A 15,388-nucleotide genomic window follows, 5' to 3' on the forward strand; every position below is an offset into this window, starting at 1 on the left:
TTAACTTATTTAGGCATATTCACAGAAAAACGCTTTTCAGAAAGCGTGTCTTAACCAGCAAATTGAGCTCGAGAGTTGTTATCGTATTCAAACGTGTGTCTAAACACTCTTTTTGCCATCTGCTCGTTGAGAATTTAAGGTCTGTGAAGGGGGCCAGTTTATGGTCGAAACCAGTCATAATTAAAAACGTGTTGTTGTGATTGTATCTAAATCTGACAAAAAGAATTGCATACAAATACAGTATATACGACTTTAACCTTGCTGCAATTAAGAGCTCCTTTAACACATACAGTCACAGACTCTGACTCATTTATTCTGCGATGATTCCTCGTTCTAAGAACCAAAGGCATTGTGGACGCATAATAAGATGTACCCTTATCTCTGCTGTACACCTCACAAATCTGAAATGTCCCATAAACAATAATTTCTCGATTGTTAAATGTCTCCAGTCCTGCTACAGTCTCTATTTTACCACCACGTACTACAGCCACAGTAACCCAACCATTAACATGTCCACTAGCGTCTGCGTAAAAATCAGTACACATCCACAAAACACTGAAGGGCCATGCAAAACCACTTGCGCACCTACACTGTTCTTCATACTAATAGCAATATTATCAATAGCTTCAAACACTGTCAGGCGTGAACGGCTTTTCCTCCTACAATAACGCGGCATCACTGCAAGTCGTTCAGTGCTGCTGCAAGTGCGGCTGCCCGACGACTGGCGCCATCTTTCCAGATACATTACGTGTATAGCACTTCCTTATCTATTAGCAACTTCCGCTGCTGGGTCCTTATCAACTTCCGGTCCGAGAGCAATAGCGCGCGCGATGCCTAGTAGAACTAGACTATACAGTGTAACCTCCCCGCAAAATTTTGAAAAGAAAATAATTAATTAAATGTTAATGGTCATCGTGCTAAACGTAACCTCGCAGCAGAAATAAAAGAAAAGTCTATGATAATGAAAACGAACCAAGTGTTTGCTCCCCACAAAAATTATAGAATAATAATGACCCAATGTAAACTCGACACAAAAATTGAGAAATCAAGATTAATCATTAAACCCACAATAATAGGGCAGCATCGCTGACCTTAGGCCCTGTGCAAAAATTAATCTGCTAAATTGATTCTGGGAGGAAAAGCATAGGAAATATTGTTTAAATTGGAATGATTCTTTTCTTAAAAACGATTGCTTTGAAAACAAAAGTATTATTGGGGCATTTATTGAACAAATTAATTACAATTAACATACATTACATTATCAGATGTGCGCAATGCTGCTTCATTACCTTATTTAACAATATACCTCGTCCTGAATCGTGATCAGAGACCCATGTCGACGTCCGCCGACTCCTCACACACCGACCGAGTCCAACTCGCCACAGACAACTCGCAACTGAACTGTTCCTGCCGACTCGCTACACGCAACAGAACTCTCGCGCGGTCAAGCGCAGACTAGCAACGATAAATAACTCTCTGGTCAGAGATTCTGTCATGCCTCGCCATCGCTGTTAATGAAAACATATGAAACGTACGCGTTTCATAACCCTCCACTGGGGGGGCAAAAATTTGGCAGCGATGGTGAGTCATTTGGACTTGTCATGAGCAACAAATTTTTTCTTGACTAATTAACTTTACAATCACAGAATATACAGATGTAGAACATGAAGTAAATGTGGTGCACATGCACCGAGTACAAAACATATTAGACAATAACAAAATGTGAGTACAAAAGATATTAACAAATGACATAAGTGCACACACACTGAAAAACTCTTTAGCATTTTCACAACAAATAAACGTAATGGCAAAAATCATGTTGACAAGTGACATAAGTGCACATGCACTGTAGCTCAGAATATATCAGCAAATCAAAATGTACATACAATGATTAGTAATCATGTTAGAAAATGACAAAAGTGCACTCGCACTGTAGTTCAGAATATATCGAAAAAATGTATAGGCCATGAATATAAATCATGTTAGCAAAATTGATTTTCACTATGTTACAAGAATTAGGATAGGAAAGGGAAGGATTGCATCATGGTTGTAGCACTTTAGGTTGCACGCAGCTGCACTGAAAGTCCATATCTTTCCACAGAAGTACAACACCAAGTGAGACAATCTGAAGTTCTTTTCCCAGAAGTATTTATCAGCGTACCCAAGACACTGAAATGTCGTAGCAATATTCCATGTTATCATTTTGGCAGTACATCAGGTACACCAAACAGTGGGACCATAATAACATCTCCATCGCTCACGGTGGTGGTCAGCATGTCGTGTCAACACCACGCTCTTACAAGGCACACCAACGTAGAATTAGTGCAAAAACCAAATATAGTGCTCCATGATCAAGAGGATATACAGGACAAATGGATATTGCAGTAATTCAGGGTAGTTAGGTCAGAAGGTGATGGACATTAAGTCACATACTAGTCTTCATTGGGAATTACATTAGTAGTTTGCGGCAGTCATAGCCCAGTTATTGAACATTTCTGTACCATGTATGTAGTGTTACAGAAAAATGTTCATAAATTGTTGTACAGAGAACACTGGCATTCATTGCCTAATTACAAATCATCAGTAGTCATTCGTTTTACAGAGAACATTGAAATTCATTGCCTAATTACAAATCATCAGAAGTCACTCGTTTTACAGAGAACATTTTACAGAGAACATTGGCATTCATTCCCTAATTCAAATCATAGAAGTCATTCGTATTACAGAGAACATTGAAATTCGTTGCCTAATTACAAATCATCAGAAGTCATTAGTTTTACAGAGAACATTTTACAGAGAACATTGGCATTCATTCCCTAATTACAAATCATCAGAAATCATTCGTTTTACAGAGAACATTGAAATTCATTGCCTAATTACAAATCATCAGAAATCATTAGTTTTACAGAGAACATTGAAATTCATTGCCTAATTACAAATCATCAGAAGTCATTACTTAAAACAGGAGGTAGTCAATAACATAGTATTACAGAATAATGTTGATAATTAATCATTGGTCATCCCAATACAGTAATTAGTAGCATTCATTTCCCAGTTACAAAGCATTATTAATTAATCATTGGTCATCCCAATACAGTAATTAGTAGCATTCATTTCCCAGTTACAAAGCATTATTAATTAATCATTGGTCATCCCAATACAGTAATTAGTAGCATTCATTTCCCAGTTACAAAGCATTATTAATTAATCATTGGTCATCCCAATACAGTAATCAGTAGCATTCATTTCCCAGTTACAAAGCATTATTAATTAATCATTGGTCATCCCAATACAGTAATTAGTAGCATTCATTTCCCAGTTACAAAGCATTATTAATTAATCATTGGTCATCTCAATACAGTAATGAAATTATGCGCATAGTATTTATGCATTCATTATTCAAGTGACATACTATTCAGAGCTAATCAGTATTACTCAGAACTCTCTTAAACTGGTATCATTATTTGGGACTGGTAATACATTTTTTTGTTAGCAATGCATTGCTTTGGGTAATTATAGGGGAAAGCAAGAAGAGAAAAACAAAATTTGCTTCTGGGTTGTTCCTGTAAATGAAAATGTGTAACGTCATTCATCATGAGTCAGCTGTAGCAAGGTTATGAAACAAATAGAGTATATGTAATCACATTCACAAATGACATAGATTTAATGAACAACTGCTTATAGCACATTAATTACATAAATAATTTCGCCTGCAAAAATATATATAAAAAATGGATTATTAAGCTGAAAGAAGAAACGCATTTTATGCTGAAAAGTAGTGAACTTCGTATTAACAGGTAGTGAAATGTGTATAAAAATGTGTTCCATAGCTGTCCTTTCCAAAACCTTCAGTCATTATACTATGCAATATAACACCTGCTGTCAAAGCGAACTGCAACAATTACTTAAATAACTGCATAGCATGAATACATAACTTCCACATTATCCTCATCTGTAAAGAAAAAACTTCATTATCCATCACTTCATTATCTATATTATCATAACTTCATTATTATCATCACCTGTAAAGAAAAACTACATTATCCATAGTAGCATTATTCTTCATCATTATTCATCAGCATTCATTATCATCTGCAAAAAAAAAAATCACTTCATTACTCATTACATAACTATTCCTTATCTCTAGCATATTCCATCACTAAAACTAAGATGTGTAGTTCTGTCTGACAGCCTGCATCAATCGCCATGTATTCTGAAAGAAAAAATTAGTTAAGACTGCTATTCTACGATGTGTAAAGTATATTCTTGTTAATGCTTGTTAATCCTGATCCATTTACTCTTCCTCACGAGGTTTGCATCTTCTTTCGATCATTCCGAAGGTAAAATTCCCATTTCTGTTTAATTTATTTCTTTCACGCATCATTTCTTTCTGAAATTGATGAACAGAGATTAATGTCTTGCATTTAAATCATATACTCATTAAATAATGACTGGTTTATGGTAACATAATTAAGCATACAGCATAACATGACAGAAAACGTAATATGTGAAAAACTTATATAGTGTTCAGAGGCAAAAATGTACTCAGTGTATCACAATGTAACAGTAAAGTAGTCACGATGTTGAGATATCATAAGGCAAAATGTCAAAGTCAACTGGTGTTTGCTATATCTTAACTATTTCATAGTGCATGCAAACAAAACATGAAACAATCGTATATACCTAAGAAAGACAAAAAATGTGACGGGCGTTGTGTTTAGCTTGTATGTTGTGTAGTTAATAGAGGCAAGAATTAAAGACTTTAATGGAGAGAAAATTTAATAAAATTAATATGTCACTAGATAACATTGCATAATTATTCATAAGATACGTAAGTTTCTCTGGAAAAAATGTGCACAGTCTGATATGTAACGACAAGAAGAGCGACCTGCTAACCTTACCTTGCCGGGCACTTGCCAAGAAAAAATACGATAATCATCAGTAAAGTAGTCATGGGAATATAATTGCATAGGTGATCATAAAAATTAGCAAATGGCATTTTAGCATGTTAAATCATAAAGTGTCTTCATTCAATAAAACGCTTGATGTTTGACCAGTGGTGAGTGCCTTTGGATTTTCTGGTTCTCAAAGTTTCGACGTGTACAACATTGGGGTGAGGAATGCTGCGAATCCGATATGGACCTGCGTATATAAGTTCAAATTTACTGCACCTACCTTTTCCTTTGTTGGATAAATAGTGTGTACGTACTAATATTTTCTGTCCAATGTGAAAGTCACGGCGTGTACAAACCTGTTTTTGCTGTCTTCTCCGGCGCTATGCGGCACGTTTGATGTTGTTCAGCGCAATGTCGATTATTTCGTGGGGTCGTAATCGACGAGATGTAGGAAAGTTTACTAATTCTGTAATTTTGTTAGGTGGTTCAACATTTTTCAGTATAACAGACGGAGATAGCATAGTGGATTCATTTGGAATGGAATTAATTACATCTTGGAATGAGAATATGTGTGTGTCCCAATCAATATGTCTTTTGTGGCAGTATATTCTACACAGTTTACCAATTTCTTTCATTAATCGTTCACAAGGGTTCGACGAAGCATGGTACTGGGATATATAGATCGGAGAAATGTTTCTAGCTCGTAACATGCGTGTCCATATAGCAGATCGAAATTGTGATCCATTATCGGAAATTACTTTCAACACATGCCCTACATGAAATAGAAAATGTTTTACAAATGCTTTCGAAACAGTTTTAGCAGTAGCTTTGCGTAACGGAGTGAAGGTAACAAATTTTGAAGTGAGTTCAACAGCGACAAAGATGTAGCAAAAACCTCTATTAGTTCTGGGAATCGGACCAAAAATGTCTACAGCGGCCATGTGTCTTAATTTAACAGGTACAATGGGATGTAATGGAGGAATATGTGAAGTCGTATCTGATTTAGCTTTCTGGCAGATTTTACATGACGCTAAAACTCGTCGAATACGTTTCTCCATGTTGGTAAAATAACAGTTCTGTCTCAGTATAAGAAAACATTTTCTGGCTCCGTAATGTGCATAACTTAAATGAGTATACCATATTAATTTGTTAACCAGTTCGTCAGGAATGCATAATAACCAATTGTTGTTTTCAGGATGAGAGCGGCGAAACAGAATGTCATTGCGTACAGTGTAATGGTTTCTAATCGTAACATTATTCTTATCTTGCCAAAGGTGTTTAATTTCTTTCCACACGTTGTCTTTAGTTTGGCTGAAATTTGCTTTGCAGAAGTTGGTTGCGATGTCTTGCTGATTGTTGCTGAGAGAACGAGATAGTGCGTCTGCTATAACATTTTGTGTGCCGGGAATGTGAACGATTGTGAAATTAAATTCCTGTAAATAAAGTTTCCATCTGCTTAATCTATCGTGTGTGAATTTAGCTGAAAGTAAAAATTGTATCGCTCTGTGATCTGTGTAAACGGTGGTATGTCTGCCATAAAGAAAATGCCTGAATCTCGTAAAAGCCCAAACAACACATAATGTTTCCAGTTCTGTAACGGAATAATTTCGTTCAGCAGGTGACAGAATGCGACTTGCAAATGCGATGTTTTTAATTACTGTAGAGCCATCTTCTTCAATTTCCTGGAAAATATGTACTCCTAAAGCGGCGTTAGAACTGTCAATGGCAATGGAAAAAATTCTGGTAAGATCTGGGTGCGATAAAAGTGGTGCATTCAACAAAGCATGTTTCAGATTCATAAACTCAGAATGTGCTTGCTTATCCCAGGACCAAATAGTGTTTTTACCTGTCAATTGGCATAATCTAGGTGTGTCTAAAGCAGAGTGATGAATAAATTTACGAAAAAAGTTAATTAAACCCAAAAAACTGCGTAGTTGCTTCTTCGTTGTAGGAACAGTAATGTCACGTAAAGCTTGAAGTTTTTCCGGATCAGGCGCAATGCCTTCTGCTGAAATTACATGTCCAAGAAATTTTATAGAAGTTTTGCCAAAGTGCGATTTACTGAGATTAACTGTGAGTCCTTGAGCATGAAAAGTTTGCAACAGTTGTTCTAGAATCAAATTGTGTTCAGTCCAGTTAGCTTCTGCAATAAGAATGTCATCTACGTACGTTGTAATTCTGTCTTTAAGTTCTGTCTGAAGTATTGTGTTCAAACCGCGAATAAAAGCTGCAGAGGAAATAGTTAAACCGAATGGTAATTTACAAAATTGATAACAGTCACCAAAACAGAGAAATGCTGTGTACTTTCTGCAGTTCGGATGGAGCTGAATTTGCCAAAATCCCGATTTCAGATCTAATGCAGAATAAATAGCAGTACCGTGAAATTTCTGTAGTAGTTCCTCTAATGTCTGTGGTCGATCTGTTTCATTAATAATTATGTCATTGATGTGACGTGAATCAAGCACGAGGCGAAGTGAGCCATCCTTTTTCTTAACAATATGTAGCGGGTTTATGTACGGACTAACTGCTGGTTCAATAATTCCTTGGTCAAGCATATCCTGCAATTCTTTCTTAACCTGTTCTCTATGGATATATGGAATAGGATAATGCTTGGCTTTAAATGTGTCGTGCTGTTTGACTTGAAATTCATACATAAAACCGGACATAGTACCAGGAATGTTGTCAAAAACTGGAGCTTGCTGTAAAAGAATTTTGTGTAGTTGCGTGCGTTCGTCGTCTGTATTTGCACTGCTTTGTTTAACTTTATCAGAAATCATCTGCATTATGTCGTAGTCAGCTTCGTCTGAAGTATTATAGTTATGTACGTACGTATCAGTGAACAATGTGGAATTACAGTCTATGTTACGTGATGCAGAAATGACCTCTGTACGATTAATTGTTTGTTCTTCCGCAGATAAAGAATGCTGAAATTCTAAAGCCAATTGTACATTTTCATCCTTCAACATTAAATAGGAATTTTGAAAGTCAATAATGGCATCGTGTTGTACCAGAAAATTCGTACCTAAAATAATGTCTGTCGTCAATGACGGAATAATCCAAAAATTTGAGTGAAATGTGTGACCTGCAATGCAAAATGATAAATGTGTCTGTAATTTAACATCTACTCCTTTACTCGATACTGCTCCTTTTACTTTCGTTTTGCCTAATGATAATGTAGGATAGGTATTCTCTTTGTTACACTCGTTGAAAGTTTCTTCATTTATTACTGACATAGGTGATCCGGAATCGATTACTGCTGAAAATTTCGATGAACCAATTTTAATTTCGAAGACAGGATGTGAAATGGTTTTCTGAACAACTGGTCTTTCCTGCAAAAGAGTGTCTCTGATGTCGTCAAAAGTAATAACATTTTCGTGAACAACATTCTACGTGTCAAAAGTAGTGCTTGTGTTATTGGAAGATGCAACCTGTGCAGTATCTAGTCAGATTCTATCTGACATGTTATTATTTTGTGGAGGATGTTGTGGCATTTCGACTATTTGAACTGTTCTGTTATTTCTTCCAGACGTATTACGTTCTGGATGATATCTACTGTCGGGTTCATTCATGAGAATATGTTCTTGCGGATGATTTTGCTGTTGGTAAGACCGACTGTTATTATATGTACGCTGAAAATTTTGCTCATTATTTTTACGTCTGTCGTGATAGTCATTCCTATACGGTGCATTGCGATAGGAATTGAAGTACTGTGTTTTCTGCACGTAGTTATTTCCTTGCTGCCGTGCGTTACTATTTGTTGTACCAGGGACTATACGTACACGCGGCGAAACATTAAAGTTTGGTTGACCTTGTGCATTACATAGTTGGTTAGGTATGCTAACCGGCTGGTTTTGTTGCTGTTGTTGTGAAAAACCTCTATTGTTACTAAAATATGGTTCCTGCTGCTGATAATTTTGACGATACTTATAATTAAAATTTTGTCTGCTATTAAAGTTCTGGTGGTTGTCGTTCCTAAAGCGTCTGTTACTTTTACTATTGAAATTACGTGGTTGATCGTAATTACTGTAAGTTTGTTGGCCTTGATTATTATGTGAAAAATTTTTGTTTACAAAGGAATAATCAGATTGCTGTACTTCCAAAAGCTGTAACAGATCTCTGAATGCCGAAATGTTTTCTTTTTGCTGACCCGTTAAAAGTGACACTCTTAATGATCGTGGTAATTTAGAGATACATAATTGAATAAGTGCAGATTCACTTGTATGGTTCACTTAGGTATTGGTTTTGTTGGACCATGTGCTCAAAAAATTGCGTCACACTGGGAAAATTTGAGTTCTCATAATTTGGCAAACTAATTAGTTGATCTTTAATTCTGCGCTGTGTCGTCTTCGACCAGTACACTGACAGAAAAGCATTCTGAAACTCTTCTATCGAGTAACATTGTCTCGCGATCGGTCTCATACGAGTTGCCGGTTCGCCTTCCAAAAATCTGCAAATAAATTCAAGTTTATGCATTACGGGCCAAGCCGGTGGAAAAGCAAAGCTAAATTGTTGTATCCAATCCAGTGGGTGAATATGTGTTCTGTCATTTTTAAACACTTTAAATTTTCTCACTGACAGAAAATGTTTGTAATCAAAATTATCGTCTCTGTATGATGGAACAGGTTCATGATTGTAAGAGAATCTATTTGTCTGTGTCTGTTCGGAATCTAAATCGCGTACTCTCTGTAGGTTACCCAAGTTATACGCGCTGCGTGAGTCTGACAAATGTTCACTAAATGGCGTCTGCTGTGATGTGTTAAATCCTGAAACATTTTTTATCTCTGTTACCTCTTGCTGTAAACATGACAATTTTCTACGTAAGGTGTTATTAGTTGAATCGATCTCATTGATTGTCTGTTGTAGATTTTGAAATTCAGGTGTTTGATTAAATGAAACTGGTGAGGTATCGTCTGATTTGCTGTCATTATTACTTTCAATAACATCAATACGACTGGCCAATTCATCACATTTTTCAGTCAGTATTTTTACCTGATCATCATTTTTAGTGTCAGAAGCATTAATCTGTTTTTGTAATTTACGTGTGGTTTCGTTCAATTTTTTAACGTCAGCTTTGACGACATCGCAATCCTGCGTTAATTCTAATTGTTCGAATCTGTCTGTCACTGTCTGAATATCTGCTGTATGTGTATCTGTTTTTGATTTAAGATCAGAAATTTCATCACGTAATTCTATATTCAACTGTTTGATGGTATTAATTTCGTCGGACACTGTAGCAATATTGTTGTCTACGTATGTTTTTGCTTTCGCGAACAATTTACGTTCGTCTTCCTGTCTCTGTGCAGTGATTGTTTCCATGACTTGACGTTTTACTTTATTTTGATCCTGTATAAATTTGCGGAAACGCGTATCACTGTTTTGTATGTGGTGATTAAAACGTTCGTCAATCTGAGTGTTCTGTTGGTCGAATTTCGCGTCTATCTTTGCATCCATTGTGCGCGAAAGTTCTGCTGTCATTAGTCTAAACTCGTCGCGTAATTGTGTAGCTTTTTCAGAGTATTGTTTACCGACTGTACTAATTTCGTCTCTAAGTGATTCTGTTGCAGTTGTTTGCATATCTCTTAATTCTTGAGCAACAGATCCAATTTCTTCGCTACTTTTCCTAGCACAAGCCTCAATTTCCTCGCGTAATTGTTCCTTAGTATCATGACACTGCGCGGCAACGGCTCTAATCTGTTCACTAAGCTGTCTGGCATTGTTGTCTAATTTTTCATTAAGTTGTATGAGATTTTCGTTATTTTCATTAAGTTGTTGTTTGAAATCTTCACTAAATTGTTTGAGATTGTTGTCTTGTCTTTCATTAATTTCATTAAGTTGTTTCGAACTTCCCTTAACTTGTTTGTTATCTTCTTTAAATTGTTTGAAATTTTCACTAAATTGTTGTTGTAGCAACCTTGCCATAATTTGTTCCAAGTCACTATTACCGGCTCGATTCTCTGTACTGTTTGATGACGTACCTGCAATTGTCACGTTTTGTGTAACCATTTGGTTATTCTGTGATTCTTGAAAATGTTTGCTAATCGGATGTACACTGTTACTCACTATCTCGGAATTAAATAAATCTGTCGTACTCTGATTACGCTGTTCATTTTCATTAGAAAAATTTGTCTGTTCGTCACGTGAATTTTGCAAACCGGTTGTGTTAAGCTGGGCAGCGCTCATTGCAACAGATCGCCCCGCGTCATCAATTGTCGTCAAATTAACAGAGGACACAATTGAATTCGTCTGTTCATTAAGATCAAAATCAACATTGGTGGTCGGTACACACTGATTGTCACTAAATGGCGGATTGTCATCATTACATTGCGTGTCACAATTACTATCGGTCAAGTCGTTTAATTCGGTTATTTCACTCATTATACCTCGCGATGCACTATTAATAGTCTTTCGCGGCATTTTTACACTAATCACAATTATTCACAAATGAGACAAAGACAATGCAAAATCCAAAAAATACAAATACAACAAAGAGCAACGAATTGCCGATGATCTGAGGGAAGAAAGTCATAAAATTAGTAAAAGCGTTGCGCCAAATGCTGATTATATTTTAGTAAATACGAGCAGATATCTGGCTTCTTTTCAGAAGATTCTCAAAGAAATACGATCCTGGTCCGGATGTCGCCAAGTGTAACCTCCCCGCAAAATTTTGAAAAGAAAATAATTAATTAAATGTTAATGGTCATCGTGCTAAACGTAACCTCGCAGCAGAAATAAAAGAAAAGTCTATGATAATGAAAACGAACCAAATGTTTGCTCCCCACAAAAATTATAGAATAATAATGACCCAATGTAAACTCGACACAAAAATTGAGAAATCAAGATTAATCATTAAACCACAATAATAGGGCAGCATCGCTGACCTTAGGCCCTGTGCAAAAATTAATCTGCTAAATTGATTCTGGGAGGAAAAGCATAGGAAATATTGTTTAAATTGGAATGATTCTTTTCTTAAAAACGATTGCTTTGAAAACAAAAGTATTATTGGGGCATTTATTGAACAAATTAATTACAATTAACATACATTACATTATCAGATGTGCGCAATGCTGCTTCATTACCTTATTTAACAATATACCTCGTCCTGAATCGTGACCAGAGACCCATGTCGACGTCCGCCGACTCCTCACACACTACTCCGACCGAGTCCAACTCGCAACAGACAACTCGCAACTGAACTGTTCCTGCCGACTCGCTACACGCAACAGAACTCTCGCGCGGTCAAGCGCAGACAAGCAACGATAAATAACTCTCTGGTCAGAGATTCTGTCATGCCTCGCCATCGCTGTTAATGAAAACATATGAAACGTACGCGTTTCAACAGTGTATACTGTATACCAATACAGTATACAGTATACAGATAAGAGAGTGAGTCCTGGTGTTAACTTTGCGTTCACAGTTCACTGTTAGCTAGTGGAGAGTAAAGACGCTTCAGTGGCTGCAGTGGAATTTTGATGCTGAGGGGTACTGCTCGGCAGAGGAGGATTTTCACTTAAATGACGGTAAGCACATTCATGCTTATGTTAAGGTCAAGCAGTCATTGCATATGAATTTGTTGCGCGCCAGATTTATTCGAACATATGGTAATAATGCAGTGTTTGATTTGCACAGTGTTCGAAATGTTGCAAACTAGTTAAAGTATATAACTAAAGAGGCCGGCTATGCATTGACAAACGTGTCGCACAGCCGTCTAAATTTTTATTACCAGTTGCACACGTTTGCCGAAAGGACATCTGTGGTTGACTATACCGATCCTTTCTTTTGTAGTTTTTCGCACTAACTTCTTTACATAGAGCATTTTATAAAATCTTATAAAGATTGAAGAGTGTCAGTTGATTATCCGTGTATTGGCTGGGCTGGCCTTGTAGTGGAGTGGTACAATGCGAGCTGTTATTCGACAAGTGGCCAAAAATATTTTCCGGAAATAAAGTAGTTTGCTTTACACCTGCACAAAGACTCAACGGTGAGAACAGTGTGGACTCTGAACGGCGAAGGCAGAAAAAAGGTTTCGCGTTATGTTTCACTATCGGATACGCCTGGGAAATAACTATTATCAAACTATCATAGGAAGAAATGTATAGCATCATATTTTGCCGACTTTTTAAACACAAGTTATTTTACGCCGAATTATTGTTGTATTTCGAACAGATCCAATATTTCATGGGCAATTTCATAGTTGGAACTGCGTTATCTGTCTGTGAGACTCCTCAAACATGTCTCAGGGTAGGGTCACGCCGCCGGCCGCTGTGGCCGAGCGGTTCTAGGCGCTTCAGTCCGGAAGCGCGCTGCTGCTACGGTCGCAGGTTCGAATCCTGCCTCGGGCATGGATGTGTGTGTTGTCCTTAGGTTAGTTAGGTTTCAGTAGTTCTAAGTTCTAGGGGACTGATGACCTCAGATGTTAAGTCCCATAGTGATTAGAGCCATTTGAACCATTTGAGGTCACGCCAAGACTGCACTCACATTTGGGAGGACGACAGTTCAGATCCCCGTTTAGGTGAATTTCCGTAAATCACTTAATGGAAATACAAGGAAGAATCCTTCCGAAAAGATAAGTCTGAATTCCTTCGGCAGCCTATTCTCCACCTCCCCACCCCCCTCCCCGTAAAACAACAGTATTTAATCCCTCTCCGCCTCTAATGATGTCAACATCGGTTACACTTTACACCCTAAAGTAGGCTCCTTCAAACAAGATAAACTACATCAAATACGACATCTAACTGTACTTTCTCTCTGCCACTCGTCCACATCTCTTTACTACGTTTCTTCGTCTGTAAGAAGCAAGAATTCGTATCGTAAGAGTAATCCTTGGTACCTTTAGGAGTGAAGTGTACTTGAGCGAAACATTTAATTTTCCGCTGTGTGTACGTCTCTGAAATAATACCATTTCTCCTCGAGGAAACATTTTAGACAGACCACAAGCATTTTGAGGAAAGCAAGTGACGTGCAACAGTAGAGTGGCAAAGGAATTGCTCTTTTTCCTGAAAATTCTGAGTGCTGCTGACAATATTTTCTGGAACGCCCCAGACTCTTCTCGGCGGTGCCCTGACACTTCCACCGGCGTTTCGCTTTCATTTCTGCAGGAATAGCTAATTTAATTTTGGCCTACAACAGGGCTGCTTAAATTGAACCATTGCTAAGAATGCTTCTCCCACCGTTTCATGCCGTTTGAGAGTAAGTTACGAGGGGAAGAAAATAATACGCCAGCAGCTAACCGTGACGTTAACTACGGCTTCATAAGGTCAATCGGATTATTGAATTGGGTTTCGTATATATCCGTGTGGGCAGGGTCCCATCATGCAAAACAAATAAGCGAGACAATCTTGTTTCTGTTCCGGTAAGAGGGGTCTGCATCGACATCCGTACGCTGCGAGCCACTGCAAATTTTACGACGGAGGTCATTTCCCATTGTAAAACGTGTTATTGTTCCTTCCTGTTCCATTCGTAAATGGGAACATAGGAGGACTGACAGTTTAAACTCCTCCCCGTGTTCCGATAATTAGTCTAATCTTGTATTCACAGCCTCTGAGACAGCAACACATACGGGGCTACAGTATATTCCTTTCCCCTTACTACTGGTTCTTGAAACTTTGCGTGTAGGCTTGCGTGCCGTCCGTCGTTGACGTCCCCATCTAACCGTCTATCATTGATGTTTGACGTTTCTCATTATTTCCTCTGAGCTCTCCGGAAACAAACCTGTGATCAGTCCTGCTGCCGTTCCACATTAACTACTTCTAGACAGTGTCATTTAGTACTTTCTAAGGATAACAAACGGGCCCCCATGCTGTTTGTAGGTAGGACTTCACAAGTACTTGCCACCAAACTAAAATCCAGGAAATAAGTTCTAGCATTTTATATTAGGAATACAGTTGCCCACATTCTGTTCAACAGTTAAGGCGATATTTCACATTCAGAAGAGATTAGAATTAATAGGATTTCGTACAATGTGTGTGGCACACTGTATGTAGGGCAATCAGATAGGAGTTGGAGACTGAAAAAAAAAAAAGATTCCATCTTTGCTGAACATGCTCTGAGTGAATATCGTAAGAATGACATCAAATGTGATGTTCTCCATAGAGGGACTAAAGGCATAAAACTTCCATTACTCGAAATTCTGGCTATTAACAAACACCAATCAAAGAATATTGAACTGGTCCTTAATGAACAAACACAGTTTCATTATTCACTCTTACTAAAGTGCCAGAAGCCAGTTAATATATTTCTCACTATTAGGTAATATGCTAATACGCTTGCTGTAACTGTTCCACACCCATATTTCGGTCTGTCCATCAAATTCATCACTTTGTCCATACAAAGTAAGCACTCTGTGTCATTACTCCTTTATACAACAATTTGGCTTGTACACTCCTATACTTTTAATCTTCGAGTACAGAATAATGTAAGATTTATTTTAATCAGATTGGAATTCATGTGATCCCGTTGTACGCAGCGATCGTTGATCCCGTTGTACGCAGCGATCG

Source organism: Schistocerca nitens, chromosome 1 (genome assembly GCF_023898315.1).
Source record: "Schistocerca nitens isolate TAMUIC-IGC-003100 chromosome 1, iqSchNite1.1, whole genome shotgun sequence".
NCBI classification, from domain to species: domain Eukaryota; kingdom Metazoa; phylum Arthropoda; class Insecta; order Orthoptera; family Acrididae; genus Schistocerca; species Schistocerca nitens.